Source organism: Diaphorina citri, unplaced genomic scaffold (genome assembly GCF_000475195.1).
Source record: "Diaphorina citri unplaced genomic scaffold, Diaci psyllid genome assembly version 1.1 scaffold58, whole genome shotgun sequence".
NCBI classification, from domain to species: domain Eukaryota; kingdom Metazoa; phylum Arthropoda; class Insecta; order Hemiptera; family Psyllidae; genus Diaphorina; species Diaphorina citri.
In genome coordinates this window covers 37456-55880 of record NW_007377495.1, presented here as the reverse complement: position 1 = coordinate 55880, position 18425 = coordinate 37456, and the positions used below count along the sequence as shown (strand labels likewise).

General features: G+C 38.0%; 1 long non-coding RNA gene across 1 annotated transcript in view; it reads right to left on the bottom strand.

Moving 5' to 3' along the window:
- The window catches only part of LOC113470938, a 44643-nt gene that overhangs the window by 23715 nt on the left and 2503 nt on the right, over nt 1-18425 (bottom strand). Inside the window, exon 2 of the long non-coding RNA XR_003393822.1 lies at nt 1750-1820. This is a non-coding gene — a long non-coding RNA (uncharacterized LOC113470938). The remainder of the gene's footprint in view (nt 1-1749; nt 1821-18425) is intronic.

Here is an 18425-nt window from a genome sequence, read left to right as displayed (position 1 = left end):
TGTACCTAATTTGCAAGAGGAATTTGGTTGGGAAAAAGAAACTAAAGAAAGTTATCTACATATAATTTTTTATTCGTATGACTGACTACTTGTCACAAACTACCTACTTGTCCTTAAAATTATCAACGGGTTAAATACCATCTAAATTAAATACGTGGCTAGGTGCATTGTATTAATTTCGTGATTTGACTTGGACTCGAACCACCAACCTTCGGATCCTAAATCCACAGCGCTTACAATAGAATAGAATGTGCCTCCTTTATACTGCTAAGATGACCCTGCTTAGATATGTGCCTGTATACTGTACCTGTTTAGATAGGTACCTACCTGTTCCCACCTGAATTTCTGGAAATTCAAGATCTGATGTTCAAGTTTGTTTCCGGACAAGGAAAGTAAGTATGTAAGAGTTACATGTAGTCCCTGTTGGAAAAGTTTTTTTTTTCCAGTTTTGACACCATGAAATGTTTAACTGTATATAATGACGTCACAGTCTAATGATTGATGATTACTTGATGAGAAAAAGTACCATTCATCTCTTTCTCACATCACTCAACATGAGGTGTAAAACCTTGAGGTATAATAACATGAGGTACAACATGAGGTAATACCTCATTAACGTATAACAACCTGAGGTATAACCTGATGATCAGATAAATTTTACCTTTGACTAGATGCCTTTCTCCCTATATTATGTATTTTCAAAGTTCGAACTTGATAAATATGGAAGGACAGTTCCATATGGTACAAAGTTTATAAGTGGCGATTAAATATTTACACATCATATTAAGGTCATTAGTATAAGCATCAGTTCATGCCTAGGACTTCAACCACCAACCCCCGTATTTGAAATCCACCGCCCTAACCAGGAATACTTCCTGGTTAAAGTGAGAAAACAGGATAGGCCTAACGTAAGTGAAGTAATGTAATGAGCCTCCTTCACTATCCACCATTACAACTTGATGTGTATCCATTATAATAATGAGGCCCCCCCAATTCTTCTCCTCCCCCCCATTCCGCCATCTTGTTTATGCTCTCGGAAAACTGCGATATTTTTTGTACGGCCTATATGTATACCTACTACTGGGGAGATCAAATTTCATGAGATAAGTAATGTATCATTGGTGGTAAGTATAGGTCCTGTGTATAGTGTATAGGGAAATTATTCTAGCCGTATCAGTTTACCTCTTCAGAGGAATTTTATGGGGATTTTTTTTTTACCTTCCTAAAGTTGGTCCACGAGAGGAATTCTTCTTTATGACATTTTGTCTACCATGTAGAATTTGACCATAATAATTGTAGTAGTCTACTGCTGGAGAAAAGATTTTTTAAAGTCCTAACGTATTTAGCCAGTCTAGTTACCTTGGAGAGTAGAGCCCGTCTTGTCTTGTAAGCGCTAGGTCGCGGGTTCAATTCCCGCCCGGAACGAACTTTATCCTAAACAGTTGAGTTTCGTTCTCGGAACGTTTCCTTTCACATTCATATTGGTACAAGGATTACGAAGAGGATTGAGGCAATCAAAATAATGGAGACATCTATACTCAGGCCAGAACTGGGAGGAGGAGACGAAGAAGAAGAAGGAGAAGAAGAAGAAGACGACGACAAGCAATATTTGAGTATTGAACGTTAGAATTTTTTTGAAAAATAGCTTTTCAAAATAATTGGAATTGCACGCGTCATTTTTTTTTTTAATCAATAGGCAGATAGGTACTTTTTAATATGAAGTTAGGAATATTCTATGAGATTACTTACCTTAAGGAATGGAAAATCTAGATTTTTTTCACTGCTGGTTTTGGGATGTGAACAAGTGAAATCTGAAACAACTAAAGCAAAAATAAATTAGGTGTGGGGTTTTTGCATATCTCAGAGGAAAAAAAAATCTACCTACTTGTTCGAGGTTCCACGAAAAACACTGTCTGGTTGACAGGTACATTTAACTCATCAATAATGTATGTCTTCTAAATATTCCCCATTTTCCTCAGCTTTTCAGCGAATGAATTTCCGGCGTCATTTTTTTTTTTTTTTTTTATCAATAGGCAGATAGGTAGATTTTTAATATGAAGTTAGGAATATTCTATGAGATTACTTACCTTAAGGAATGGAAAATCTAGATCTTTTTTACTACAGGTTTTGGGATGTGAACGAGTGAAATCTGAAACAAATAAACCAAAAATAAATTACCTAGTTGTGGGGTTTCTTCTTGTTCATATCTCAGGGAAACAAAAAAATTTAATAAATAATTATTTCTACCTACTTGTTTATATCTCAGAAGAGTTCATAATTTTTTCATATTATTTTCCCATAATTATTTCCAGGAGAGCAGGTGGGAAAATGACGAGGGACACAATATCCGACAGCCTTAATTTAGGATACATTGCTCACTTGTTCGGAAATACAGAGGGGGTCAGGGGGCACCCAGAAAAAGTTGACAGTAAAGTTATGTGTGCTTGTCTCGAAATGGAAATTGATAATGAATGTAAGGGTAGGTGGGTTAGTTAGGGAGGTAGGTAGATATAAGTAGGGAGGTATACATAGGATTAAATCTCAGAAGAGTTCATAATTTTTTCATATTATTTTCCCATAATTATTTCCAGGAGAGCAGGTGGGAAAATGACGAGGGACACAATATACGACAGCCTTATAGGATACATTGCTCACTTGTTTGGAAATACAGAGGGGGTCAGGGGGCACCCAGAAAAAGTTGACAGAGTTATGTGTGCTTGTCTCGAAATGGAATTGATAATGAATGTAAGGGTAGGTGGGTTAGTTAGGGAGGTAGGTAGATATAAGCAGGGAGGTATACATAGGATTAGGTAGATAGGAGTAATATCAATTTATTAGAACTTTTTGCTGTGAGAAATAAAACAAAAGAAATCTACAGGATGACGAATACTTTCAGAAATTTTTTCTGGTTTTCCAGCTGGAATCGTCGAAATATAGAGTATTGAAAGTTGACAGTAAAGTTATGTGTGCTTGTCTCGAAATGGAAATTGATAATGAATGTAAGGGTAGGTGGGTTAGTTAGGGAGGTAGGTTGATATAAGCAGGGAGGTATACATAGGATTAGGTAGATAGGAGTAGGTAATATCAATTTATTAGAACTTTTTGCTGTGAGAAATAAAACAAAAGAAATCTACAGGATGACTAATACTTTCAGAATTTTTTTCTGGTTTTCCAGCTGGTATCGTCGAAATATAGAGTATTTGTTCGAAAATAAAGGCGGATCATACAATAAGACTATATGAGACACCCTGTTAGTAAGGGTAAAAACTGTCCTGGCATATTTATTTCAAAGTTGTAGGTTTTTTTTTTGTGGAAAAATGTCAAGCTTTTTGAAAATGAAATAGAAGTTTAAATTATTTATTATTGGATCTGGCAGCGAGGGTGGCTTTCTGAATGGAAGGAATTTTTAATTATTGTAAATTAATATCTTTCATTATTTATTCAAAAAATTATATTGATAGCTTTGTTTTATTCCTGATGAATTATTTGTCAATGTGAAGCATTTCATTTGAACGTCAACGACAATTTATTGGACATGCGAATCTCTCTCTCTCTCTATCTGATCAATCATAACCATTTTAATATGATAACATGACATCAGTTCATCAGGCATATCAGTAAGGCAGATTCCACACAGGTCGCACAGGTAGGTAATAGGGGACCTTTTTTAAGAGGTTTCATGTTAGGAACTCCATTGCAATAACCGAGGTCTCATCCCGAAATTGAAAAGGAGAACAGGATAGGAGAAAACCAGGTGGTCCGTCAAATAACGCTGCCTGTTTAGAATATTACTCGCCCCGGCCGGGAATCGAACCCGAGATAAATATTGTTAGCCGTGTATTTTTGAATAACCCTGTTGTTTATGCAAGTACAGTCACAGTACTGAAAATGATGTCGCTCCTATTTCTGGAAACTGATGGAATTTAAAACGCTTTAGAAGGATAATAATTAAAAATTCATCAGTAATAATATCCAAAGATTGATAGGTTCTTAGCAGTCTACACCACAGTGGGGCGTAAGCTGATATCTCAGCTTCAAACTCACTTCCTACCTAAATTCCTCATTTTTTACTAATGATGCATTTTTCCCATTTTTCACCGAGTGAAAAATCTTAGTCAGACATAGAGAGCTTGATTATTTATTTTTTATCTTACCAAAGTAATCCAATATTCACGTTATTTTGTCAGGATGAAATTTGTTTTTGCGGATTCAATTCATTAACAGTGTCTGGGTTTTTATTTTATTTTCCCTAAAAAACCTGAACTATTTTTTTCCACACATGGCCTTGCTGCTTAGCGTGAAAATAAATAAATTTTATTTTCCAACTTACTGATTCCTGTTTATGTTGAATAATATGAAATCAGCACCAAATCAGCTATACAATATACACAGGACCCAAGTTTCTTTTTGAATATTCCAGGAGGGGAGTTTTAAGGTGGCTGTTTTTCTTTCTAGGTAGTTAAGCGTAGGTTTATCTATATTTTCTACATTAGAGAAGATAAGGAAATACGAACACGAGAAAAGGCGAGGAGGAGGAGGAGGAAGAAGAAGAAGAAAAAGAAGAAGAAGAAGAGGAAGAAGAAGAAGAAGAAGAAGACTCTTGTCTCGGGACATTCCAGAAGAAATTTCTTACAAAAATCAACAGTTACTGTCTTGATGACATAAATTCTGCAGACCTCCCTCTCCCCTCCCCTCTCCCTCTCCCCACTCCCTCTATTAGGCACTCAAATTTTTATTCTCACTCGTCCTCTATAACGTCACAGGAACGTCAATTTCTGAACGTCAATAAAATTCCTACATTTCCACTCCCGTAGATTCTCCCATAGCTATACCTGTACTTATACCAATGGAATAAATTCCTTATTTCCATACCTCTGTCTCTCTTTTCTTCCTTCATCTCTCTCTCTCTCTCTCTAGCACAACATAAAATATCATACAAAATAATAGATAGGTACTGTGTGGATTAATGTCTGTTTTTAGCAGCCTTTACCTGCCTACGTAAAGCTACCTACTTTGCTCTCCAAACCTACGAAGATACATTCCTGAAGTAGGTACATATCATGGAAAAGTGACTTTCCAGACTGCCATCATTACAAACGTGTTCAGAACCTCTAATAAAATCACTTACAGGTCTGTCCCTAGATTTACGACAGATAAAGACAATTAGCAGTGTGAGGAGAAGAGGGGAGTCCAGAACGTCTGTAAAGAGCCTGAGGTAGAGGCACAAGTATTTCAAAATGACATACTTCAGGAGGCAGGGCCGGTGGCATGCTAAAGGGTTGGGGGCTTCAACAATGTGGTCTTCTAGCAACACTGTCTTCTTCTAGCAACGTCTTCTAGCAACACTGAGAAAAAACAAAACTTAGGGTGTCGGATGGCCAATCGAGTGACGGAATTCCAGAACTCGAATATATCAGTTCGACACTTTATGATAGCATTGCAATGCCCTCTAAATCAGGTAATCAGGGGAAATGGCCCAATGATTGAGATCTTCCATCCTAAGCCTCCTAAAACTTGTGACAGTGTGACACCCTATATTGTGGGTCTGAAACAAATAGCGGGACATTTGTGTTCGGAGGAACAGGCTATTCCCTGCCTTTCTGTACATTACTCCCCCTCCCTTTTTCCCTTTTATATGAAGTTCAGCTTTCCCTCTCCTATTCCCTGTTCATTCCCTCATTTATCCTGTGTTCTTTATCCACCTCGTAAATATCCCACAGCCTTTACTGTCAGTTAATAAAGTTGATATCGTTTAGGATTGTAGGCACTTTTATAGCACTCTGATTAAGCTACTCGTATTTTTTATTTTTTTTTTTTTTTTTAGGGGGGGGATACCTATTGCTGGCTTCGCCCCCCACCCCCTCGAAGAGGCCGCCCCGGGGGGGGCAAAAAGGGGCCGTATGAACCCCCTTCAAAACGGCCCCGTCAGGAGAGGATCTCTCGTGAAATTTCTCTCTCGTCGCATCATCACGTACTCGGTAATATGTGGCGGAAAAAAAATGAAGAATCAGCAAGAAGTGAGAATCCTCTCCTTTAGCTCAAGTGTGAAAATTCAAACGTGAAACATCAAGCGCATGAATTATGAATTCCCGAGGGAGCAGAAGTGGTTAGTGGGAGAGATGGTTATAGTGGAAGTAGGGGTGGTTAGGGAGGCTGAAGTGGTGAGGGGAGGTGGTTATAGGGGGTAGAGATGATTAGGGGGACTGGTGAGTTGGTTAAGGGGGCTGACAAAGTTAGGGGGCAGAAGTGGTTTGGGGGAGCTAAGATGGTTAGGGAGGCAGAATTGTTCAAGGGTCTGAGGTGGTTAAGGGAGCTGAGGCAGTTAGAGGGGCAGAAGTTGTTAGGAGGATTGGTGGGATGGTTAGGGGGATTGATGTCGAGTGCCTCTACGAGTAGCTGCCGAGAATAAGGAGGCGGTATATTATTAAGACAGGTTGGTGAAATAAAGAAGGAGGATGTACTCGTTGTATAAAGGTTGGTGAAATGAGGAAGATAAAGATACTGCTTGTGACACAAATGGGTGTGAATATAAACCTTGTACTAATTTCCTCAACAGTAACCGTGCATACCCAACATTAAGAATGGATGAGAATACAAATCTTGGAGTGGATTTCGCCAATATTTTTTCAGCCCTTAACAGGCCTGTTAAGTTCCATTTGATTATGTGGTCCTTAGAGGGGGAGGGAGGTTGTCCTTGGAGGGAGAGAAGGGGAGAGGTAGGTGTAGAGGAGAGGTAGAGAGAAAGAGAGAGACAAAAGAGAGAGAGGAAGAGACAGAAAGAGAGAGAGAGGCAGGAAGAGAGAGAGAGAGAACGAGGAAGAAGGATGGAGAGATGAGGTAATGTTGATGTAATTATAGATGAGTGTGAGAAAGAAATGTGGGATATTTCCCCTTTTTCTCCTCGTTCTTCCCCTCTTCCTATTGTGGGTCTGAAACAAATAGCGGGACATTTGTGTTCGGAGGAACAGGCTATTCCCTGCCTTTCTGTACATTACTCCCCCTCCCTTTCTTCCGTAATGAAGTGTTTTCCATTTAACCAACTTCAATTGGATTCACAACAACCCTCTGTTCCTGTTACAAAGACAAACGACTTTCATGCACTAGAAAATTTACAAATAAATTCACAAATACAATCATAGCACAAGAGTAATGTTCTGGAACGCTAAAGCCCCGAACCCGAAACATTGGAGTCCCAAACCACAAGTCCGAATGAGTTGCTAGAGGGAAATCGCCATACAATGCTGTAAATGGGAGAGAACGGGGGAGTTTGTGGTCCTTAGAGGGGGAGGGAGGTTGTCCTTGGAGGGAGAGAAGGGGAGAGGTAGGTGTAGAGGAGAGGTAGAGAGAAAGAGAGAGGCGAAAAGAGAGAGAGGAAGAGACAGAAAGAGGGAGAGAGAGAGGCAGGAAGAGAGAGAGAGAACGAGGAAGAAGGAAGGAGAGATGAGGAAATGTTGATGTAATTATAGATGAGTGTGAGAAAGAAATGTGGGATATTTCCCCTTTTCTCCTCGTTCTTCCCCTCTTCCTATTGCGGATCTGAAACAAATAGCGGGACATTTGTGTTCGGAGGAACAGGCTATTCCCTGCCTTTCTGTACATTACTCTCCCTCCCTTTTAATCCTCTCCTTTAGCTCAAGTGTGAAAATTCAAACGTGAAACATCAAGCGCATGAATTATGAATTCCCGAGGGAGCAGAAGTGGTTATAGGGGGAGAGATGGTTATAGTGGAGGTAGAGGTGGTTAAGGGGGGCTGAAGTGGTGAGGGGAGGTGGTCATAGGGGGTAGAGGTGATTAAGGGGACTGGTGGGGTGGTTAACGGGGCTGAGAAAGTTAGGGGGGCAGAAGTGGTTAGGGAGGCAGAATTGTTTAAGGGTCTGAGATGGTTAAGGGAGCTGAGGCAGTTAGAGGGGCGGAAGTGGTTAGGGGGAGCTAAGATGGTTAAGGAGGCAGAATTGTTTAAGGGTCTGAGGTGGTTAAGGGAGCTGAGGCAGTTAGAGGGGCAGAAGTTGCTAGGAGGATTGGTGGGATGGTTAGGGGACTGATGTCGAGTGCCTCTACGAGTAGCTGCCGAGAATAAGGAGGCGGTATATTATTAAGACAGGTTGGTGAAATAAAGGAGGATGTACTCGTTGTATTAAGGTTGGTGAAATGAGGAAGATAAAGATACTGCTTGTGACACAAATGGGTGTGAATATAAACCTTGTACTAATTTCCTCAACAGTAACCGTACTTACCTAACATTAAGAATGGATGAGAATACAAATCTTGGAGTGGATTTCGCCAATATTTTTTCAGCCCTTGACAGGCCTGTTAAGTTCCATTTGATTAATATAGAGCCTTAATCCATTTGATTAATATAGAGCCTTAAGCTAACAGGCTGTTAGGGCCCAAAAGCAAGTTGGTGAATCCCACCTTAAGAATGGTTTCTTCAAATTAAATTGATCCCAAGTGCAAGGAAAACCGAGAGCCTTGACAAATGGAGTGTGCCTGAAGACATGTGATGTGTTCCAATCCACACCTACTTAAAGGTGTGAAAATACCATAGGTATCTAATATACAAGTAGTATGGAGACTATTAAGTTCAAATCCCGAGGGAGCAGAAGTGGTTAGTGGGAGAGATGGTTATAGTGGAAGTAGGGGTGGTTAGGGAGGCTGAAGTGGTGAGGGGAGGTGGTTATAGGGGGTAGAGATGATTAGGGGGACTGGTGAGTTGGTTAAGGGGGCTGACAAAGTTAGGGGGCAGAAGTGGTTTGGGGGAGCTAAGATGGTTAGGGAGGCAGAATTGTTCAAGGGTCTGAGGTGGTTAAGGGAGCTGAGGCAGTTAGAGGGGCAGAAGTTGTTAGGAGGATTGGTGGGATGGTTAGGGGGATTGATGTCGAGTGCCTCTACGAGTAGCTGCCGAGAATAAGGAGGCGGTATATTATTAAGACAGGTTGGTGAAATAAAGAAGGAGGATGTACTCGTTGTATAAAGGTTGGTGAAATGAGGAAGATAAAGATACTGCTTGTGACACAAATGGGTGTGAATATAAACCTTGTACTAATTTCCTCAACAGTAAAAAGAAAGATTCAGTTAGTCCTCATTTTTCCTGCTCTATGACTTTGAAACATCACCCAAGTAAGCGCAACTGATCTATTAAGTCCCTTTTCCACACCCTCACTACAGAACAGTCTAATATCTATCAAACACTTCAAACAGTAGATCTACTAGATATATGTCAACATAGGTAAGATGACAGTATTTAATATAAACATTCTCGAGCTTTCTCATACTTATTTCTATCTCCCATCCTAACATCAGAGAGAGTTTCACAAGTCAAATATTATTACTGGAATGACGTCAGTTGATTGTATACTGATGTCTCATCAGGTTTATACGCCGGGAAAAAGTTCAGGAGTGACAGATTAAGAAAATTGTGTTGATCTTATCCTTATCCAACTTATCAGTTGATTGCAAATGAAAAGTTTTCCACGGGAAGAAAGCGCAGAGGGGGGTGTTTCGAAGTTTTCAAATGTTAACAAGTAAAATAAACAGGGTGAGCTAGGTGTCGATCTGTCGAACAAATTTTGTTAACGGTGGAATAATATATGGGTTATGGGATCTTGACCCTATTCACGAATAATATTCTTTATGGAGTGAGAAGTAAAATTTGTCCGAGGTATGAAAGATAATCCACAAGAGTTATAAGTTTCAATTCCTCAGACAGATTCTAATTTAAAATCAAATCAAATCACGAATTCTTTGTGAAAGTGGATATCAGAGCATTAAGAAATTCCTCATTTGCAATTGCAATTAATATCCACATTTCAATAATATTTTTACATTCTTAATGGCACCACTGGTCACTTAAAACTCGATTAAAATAGCTAATTAATTTTACCCCGAACTCCATCAAACCCGACGCCTCCGGTGTGCAAGCCTAGTGTAATACTCACTAGGCCAAGGAGACCTGCTTAACTCTAGATTATGTAAAATATCAAAAGGTTTGTCCGAAAAGTTCAACTTTCAGTAAACCTCTTGACTTACCATGCCTACCTAATGGTACCAAATGAATCTCAACATAACCCTGTATTTCCAAGTTTTTCCTATGAATAAGATTTTGTCAGCAAGTTTCTCAGCTGAACACATTCATGCTTGATATTAATATTAACATCGGAATGGCAAAACTTCCAAAGCGTCACTTTTGTTTCTCATAATTACACAATTTCCAATTCATACGCTCTCGTTGCTCTTTATCTTGACGTAAACAATGCGATAAGCAATGTATTATTTAGAAACAATTCCAGCTCTATAAGGTACATTATAAAGATAGTATCTTTATAAAGATAGTATCTTTATAAAGATATCCTTAAAACGTAAGCGTTCTAAAGATACCTTCCTGTAATACCTATACATATATTAGATACTTTTGGAGCTAGCGAATTCGGCAAATTCGTTAAATTGCGAAAACAAAATAACCCAGGGCACAGAATTTTAAGCCTGGATTTGTCATTTTAATCAACGAAAAACCCCTAGACAAGTAAAGAAAAATAATAATAATAATATCATTTCTATTTCATAAAATTACCTCTTTTTCGGAACTTCACCAAACCTAGCCGAAAAGTCTTGTCTGCCTAAAAGGTCAAAATCTGAGACAAACGAAAAGTTTCCAAATGAACGCAAGAAAGAGCTGAAAAGAGATAGATATCTATAAATAGAGAGAGAGAGGAGAGAGAAACAGAGATGGAAAAAGAGAAAAAAGGGTGAGGAAGAGAGAGAAAGAAAAGAGCTATTCATTCAGCATAACAATGTTGTGTCTATCATGATGGAAAGAAAAATAATGAAAGAATCGTAAAAGATCCGTATAAAAGGAGAGACAAAGTCACAGTTGTGGAGAGACGGAAATAAAGAAAGCAAAAGAATATAAAAGAAAGAGGGAGGGAAGGACGAGGAGAGAGGGAAAATAAGGGTGGGTATAAAAGAGGGAGCCCTTCCTCCGCCCTCCCTAAAAGGGTGAAGAATACGGGAGGAGGGGGAAAGGCTTTTTAATTCCCTCAAGTCAGAGAATCGGAAGGGTGAGATATAGGAAGCGAGGGAGCGAGAGAAAAGGAGGGAGAGGTTAACATTTTCTTCCCCATCTCTTAAAAAGGGCAATATTTTTAACAAAAACAGAAAAAAAAATGTGGACATAAAAATGAACATTTTGTGCTCGTTGTGAATTTCTTTTCTCTCCTTTACTCTCTTTTCTTTTTCTCTCTCTCTCTCTCTTCTGCTCTATTTCAATTCCACAGTTCTCATTGTCTGGCTCTTCCTCCCTTTTATATGAAGTTCAGCTTTCCCTCTTCTATTCCCTGTTCATTCCCTCATTTATCCTGTGTTCTTTATCCACCTCGTAAATATTCCACAGCCTTTACTATCAGTTAATAAAGTTGATATCGTTTAGGATTGTAGGCTCTTTTATTTCTGATTAAGCTAATTTTTACAGACAATACCAATGCTATTTGGTAGCTTTATGTTTCCTATGTACAACCTATGAAGGTCCTTTCTTGTATCTACGAAATACGAGTACTTTATGAAGATCTTTAACCAATCTAAAAAAGAGACGAAATAATTTTCCTTCACCACAAGAACAAAGCCGGCAGAACAACACCAGTATTTGACGAACAACATTTTTCCGCCCAAGATTTTATTTATTATTCCTTCATAAAATTCCCGAACTAATCCATTAATCCTCTTCGTAATACCGAACTTTGTTTTTCTACTGGGAACAAAAAGTTCAGGGATTTTTTTTTTTTTTTAAGAAAATTAAAATCAACCTCGCGATTTTGTTTCCAAACTTTGTCTCCTTTGTTTAACTTTTCCCCCATCCTGTTCAAGTTTCGGGGAGCGAGAATGAAAAGTTAAAATTAAATTTGCTCCCCTGATTTTTAAAATGAATTCGTTAACCTGAAATAATACGTAGGCATGTGTCTCTAAGCAGAGTGGAATTATTAGAATAAATCACCTTTTCATAGCCCCATTTAACATTCAATTTTAAACTTTTAAAGTACCTACATGTATTCTATGGGTGGAAATCTACTTTTTCCTATCCTGTCTTCTCTCTCTTCGCTTTCGGTACGATAAGACGCTAATTAGCAGTTTCAGTAATACGTAGGCATGTGTCTCTAAGCAGAGTGGAATTATTAGAATAAATCACCTTTTCATAGCCCCATTTAACATTCAATTTTAAACTCTTAAAGTACCTACCTATATTCTTTGGGTGGAAATCTACTTTTTCCTATCTTTTCTTCTTCTCTCTCTTCGCTTTCGGTACGATAAGACTTTAGCTAATTAGCAGTTTCAGTTCCCTCTAAAAACCGGACCTTAATTTTATTTCTCTTAGTTTTTTCAAAAAAAAAAAAGACGAGATACTTTTTTCTCTGTATCCCTAACATATTCAACCCCTTTTGGGTTTCCCAACAATCCTCACTCTCTATCAATCTATCATCCGCACTTATTCTCCTTTTTCTAGAACGACCAATTAGAGTGTTGGAGTATTTTTCGCAGATAAATGTACATTTTCAGTCCACTGGCAGGGCTGTTTATAGATCGGACCCGGGGACCGACTCCAACAAAATGGGTCTCGCTTCGCAACAATGTTTTACACACAACACGTACTAGTTGGATTTTTCGCAGATAAATGTACATTTTCAGTCCACTGGCAGGGCTGTTTATAGATCGGACCCGGGGACCGACTCCAACAAAATGGGTCTCACTTCGCAACAATGTTTTACACACAACAACACGTACTAGTTGGGTTTGGTAATTTGTTGTATTGTTTTATAATATCGACGGGCGGACCCATTACTAATTCTGGGTTCTACACAATTCTGAATCCCGGATTCGGAAAGAGAAACTGATGATTCAGGGCCCTCGTCAGAATCCTCGGGCCGGGGATTATTACTCATTTGAATAATTTTGTTTGTTTGAATTTCATCAGCAGAAAAGACGGGCCATGATTACAGAATGAAGAAAATTTATTTTGGAGACAAGATAACGAAAAGTAAACCAGACATCTCCAATTCTCCACTAATATTTCTTCCATTGCATATTGCATACTCAGATATTTATACGGCGTTCATACAAATTGTAACAATGTTATGGGACGGATGAATCCCGGCCCTGGTAATACCTATGTATGTAGTGTTATGTTCACCAAATGACAGCGTCACCACATGGCCGCAATATATTATGTACATATCCATGATGATGAATGTAACACGATAATATGGCAACCCTTTGCTAGGAAAAAAAAAAATACATTTAAGGTCCTCATCTTTATAGCTCCCTGAGGTCACATAACTTTGGTATACGGGACAGTTTTTACTTTCTTTTTTTCTCCAAGTCGTTACCCCATTCAGCCCCTATTTTTTGACCTTCTGTGAACCTCTTGTGGGTAAAATATATCTTTCATTTTCACTCGCAGTCATTTACCACCCTCAAACAATCTTGTTTCGTATCCCTCTACCAATTCTTGTAGTGAAGGTGTATTTTCCTTTCGGGAAACTTTTCGAAACGGAACCGGTTTGCTGAATCCTGTAAAGCTATAAATCTCTTTATAAATCTTATAAAAAGAGTTTCTTGCACTCTTCTATGAATATTATTTCTGTAAAAATTGTGAATTTCTCTAGAAAACTGTAAAAAAAAATGTAAAGCACTACTTTCTGAACCTTATTGATTGTAAATATTGGCACTCTTCGAAGAATATAATTTTATTATTATTCCATTTCCACTCGATCTTTCACCGCCCCTCTTTCAGCTACTATCGAAGGTTCCAACCTACCTCCCATTTTTCCCCTTAATCTCATAGGTACCAAAATCCCTCTCTCACAGTATAAATCCCACTCCCTTTCCCCTCAATCTCCTCCCAATATCCCACTCTCATAGCATAAATCCCACTCCCTTTCGCATCCAACTCTTTCCACTTTCCACTCCTTTCTCCTAAAGTAGGTATGTAAGTTCCACTTTCCAATGAATTTCAACTTCCAATGGAAATTGTAACACGTTTCCTCGAAGACAACTTTGTTCTTTGTTTACATTTGTCACGTACCATTTTTTGCTCGTGCTAAAGTTTTCAACTTTTTTCGGGGGGGGGGGGGCATTCTTGCTGCTTTGGATGTGATTATAGGGCACATTCTCACCAAAGCGGTGAACTTTTCGGTTAAAAACTGTCATAACTTCTTTTTTACCTATGAAGTTGAGATGGGTAGAAAGTCTACAAAGTGGAAAGTTAGGTAAAGGTAACACATGTGTGTGTATGTTTGTGTCTGTATGTATGTGTGTGAAACACCACCTAGAGGCAAAACATATCAAAAACTTTGCCCAATTTCGTCATACCCTTTTTGGGATTCTTCATTTGAATCTCTCTCCCTCTCTTTCTCTCTCTCTCTCTTTCTCTCTTCCTATTACTCCACAAAAACAAAGAGGGAGAGGGAGTGAGAGAGTAAGCAACGCATGGCGCCTCCAAAAGTAATTTATTTAGTCTCCCTCTTTCACTCTCTCTTTCTTACTTCTCTCATTTCCTGCTCTTCCCTCTTCTTTCTTCCCCTCTCCTTCTCTCCATCTGTTTTCTTTCCCCCCTATCCTTCGTCTTTATTAGTCTTCCATCTTTCTTCCTCTCCCTTTCTCTCCATTTTCTCCTTCTCTATTTCTCATAGCAGCTTGTTGAATGTTTGTTTAGTGGACATAAAAATGAACATTTTGTGCTCGTTGTGAATTTCTTTTTTCCTCTCTTTTACTTTCTATTTCTCTCCCTCTCTCTCTCTCTCATTCTCTCTTCTCTATTTCAATTCCATAGTTCTCATTGTCTGGCTCTTACATTCTTGCGTTCATTTCATTTTCATTGTTCGGTTCACTGTGGTTCTCGTCGCTTTATTTCATTTCCCTCTTCCCCTTTTATCTTTCCAGCCATGATATTTATTTTGTGATATTTTTTATTCTTTGTGGATATTACTATGATCTATATCTTCAGCCATATGCTCAAGAATAGTCGCTTTATTTCATTTCCCTCTTCCCCTTTTATCTTTCCAGCCATGATATTTATTTTGTGATATTTTTTATTCTTTGTGGATATTACCTACTATGATCTATATCTTCAGCCATATGCTCAAGAATGAGAGCAGCTGTTGCTTCCAATGCTTTTCTCTATTTCTCATGTGTTTGTTTTCTTTGCTCGTTCATCCGTTTGATCTTACTTTGTATATTCTGTTATCATATTCATCATTATCATATTTTGTTCCCCCTTGGATTCTGTATTGGCATTTCATTATTGTGACGGAAAAGTAGAGTATAATAATAGAATCGTATACTTTGTTTACAACTTACTGCCAGCATAGGACTGAAAAGTCCCTTTATTCTCTGAGGCTTTAAAAGGTACAATAGTAAATACATCAGATCAAAAGCTTTTTTTCTTTCTTAGGGGAATTCGAGTATGTTAACCATGTACCATGTTAATGTTTCTAAATAGGAGTAATTTTATTCGCAAACAAAAGTAAAAGAGCCTGAGGTAGAGGCACAAGTATTTCAAAATGACATACTTCAGGAGGCAGGGCCGGTGGCATGCTAAAGGGTTGGGGGCTTCAGCAATGTGGTACCTACCTAGCAACACTGAGAAAAAAACAAAACTTAGGGTGTCGGATGGCCAATCGAGTGACGGAATTCCGGAACTCGAATGTATGCCCTCTAAATCAGGGGAAATGGCCCTTCCATCCTAAGCCTCCTAAAACTTGTGACACCCTATCAGTTATTTTTACTTTCCTTATTTTCTCCGTGTAGGTACTCGTATTTTTTATTTATTTTTTTATTTTTTTAGGGGGGGATACCTATTGCTGGCTTCGCCCCCCACCCCCTCGAAGAGGCCGACCCCGGGGGAAAAAAGGGGCCGTATGAGCCCCCTTCAAAACGGCCCCGTCAGGAGAGGATCTCTCGTGAAATTTCTCTCTCGTCGCATCATCACGTACTCGGTGATATGTGGCGGGGAAAAAAAACTCTCTCTCTCTCTCTCTCTCTCTCTCTCTCTCTCTCTCTCTCTCTCTCTCTCTCTCTCTCTCTCTTTCTCCCTCTCTGTCTCTTCCCCTCCTCTCTCTTTCTTATTTCTCTAAATTGGTTCCTTTGATGTATTTGCGTATTTCTTATGTGTATTTCATCTTGCTATCACATAGTGTATTTGTATTGTATGTATTTATTACTGTTATTAGTGTCTCATGTAATTTTGATGTTTGTACTCCAATCTGCGATAGTTCCGCATGAATAGACTTTCCTCGTATTTGTAATTTTGTACTCTACAATTTCCTCATATTTGAGCAGTAGGTACGAATATCTACTCTAAAATTAGCTATTCATTTGAATAATTTCGTTGGTTTTGATTTCATCAGGAACAAAGACGGGCCATGATTACAGAATGAAGAACGTTTGGAGAAAAGATTTAACAAAAAGTAAACCAGAAAATCCGACATCTCCACTAATATATTTTTTCATTGCACATTGCATACTCAAATAGTTATACGGCGTTCATACAAATTGTATCAAAGCTCAGTGGAAAATGTACTTGTATTAGCCAGCCTACCTAGTTATCTTGGAAAGTAGGTAGTGCGTCTGCCTTGTAAGAGCTAATACTAATAGGTCCTGGGTTCTATTCCGTTCTTGGAACGACTGGCTTTCTCCTATATTGTCCTTCTCTCTTCACTTTTGTTGTATTAATACTTCTGTTGTTACATGTAACATGCAATGCACAGTTCCTTTTATCTCAAAAAAAGTACCTAGGAGAAAACTTATAGAAACTACGTATACCTAACTGATACCTACGTATTATGTACCCAGATATGCTAACAAAATTTTGTGATTTATCAAGTAAATTGGTGTGTACCTACTTGAAGCAAATCTTTCTAATATAATGAGAATACGTTATGTAAACTAAAATTTCTTGTAGGTACAGCTGCAAAATTCGATAATATATTTTGTTGCTTTACAAAAATTCCATAGATATAAATGGAATTTTTTTTATATATATATAAGAATAAGGAGGTAGGTTATAGGTACTTAGGTAACTTAGGTTTCTCATACATTATGTAATTATGTTCCTAGTTCCTATAGGAAGAAGAAAGCTAAAGCATAACAAGGTAGGTACTAGGTACAAGTAGGGAGTAGTTTTTCTTGACTTCTAATAATCCTAGTTTTCAACAAGGCACTTGACCTATACAGGGTATACTTTGTCGTTTTTTTTTTTTTGATAGGGATTCAATCGCCAAACCTGTAAACATGGGTTCAGTTTACCTTTAGGGTGGGTCAATTTTTTTTTTTTTTTTTTGCTTTTTTTAACAACCTACAGAATTTTTTTTGTTTAATCTACGACAGTTTTTGGTTAATTTTTATAGGGGAACCCAAATTTTTTTTTTTTTTTTTTTTTTTTTTTTTTTTTTTGAAGATACCCATTATTGAGTCAAGTTATTGATAATGATACACACTGTATACCTAATATCATGATTCATAAATTTAGAGGGGAAAATCCAAGTTTTTTAGCCCTTTTTTTTACATAAAGTTAACAAGATGGAAAGGCAGAACTAGGATTACTTTTTAACTACAACACTATGCATGTACCTACTGGTAGTTTAGATACATATTACATAATGTAGCTTTATTTTGCACAATATAGTAAACTGATGGAGATAAAATACCTTACACTAGCTCCTCAACTCATAAAAGGAGTCGATAGCTCAATTTCAAGTGAAGTTCTTCAACTTTGGCAAGAGGATGTATATCCCCACACGAGGGAAAAGGGAAAGGGACAAGCTTTCTTTTTTTTTTCTACACATTGAAGGACTTTTCTAGAATGTTGAATAATGATAGGTCGGTAGAGGTGAACACAAGGTTCTTATTTTCTTTTATAGTTTGAACTTTTTAAGTGGAAAAATGTGTAGTTTATAAAGATTGCATGGGATTTGATAAGAATGGGGGGGGGTTAGAGCAATATATGTATTCGTTCAATCTTTTACTGTAGAATAAATAAGTAGGTAGGTACTATGTTATACGTAGGTAGATAATAATTACCTAGAATTCTCACTTTAGAGAAAAGCTCACTGAATCATACCTCATAAATTTCTTTTGGTTAGCAAGCTTACACACATTTAAATATTGTACAAATAAAAAATGCTCACCCCTCAGAAAATGAGGATTTTGTGGGGAGTTTTTGTGTCGGGGGGGGGGGGGGGGGGGGGGGAACATGGCTAAATATGAGCACATTATCTCTGAGTTCTGCCAGGATTTTTTTCCGCTCATATTTTTTGAACATTAATTTTTACTCATGTAGAGCGCAGGGGAAGATTTATAATAGCTGGAAGCATTATATTATGTTATATCAACTATGCTGTGTGTGTATTATGTTGTTTGAACTATGAAAATGATTCCAGAAG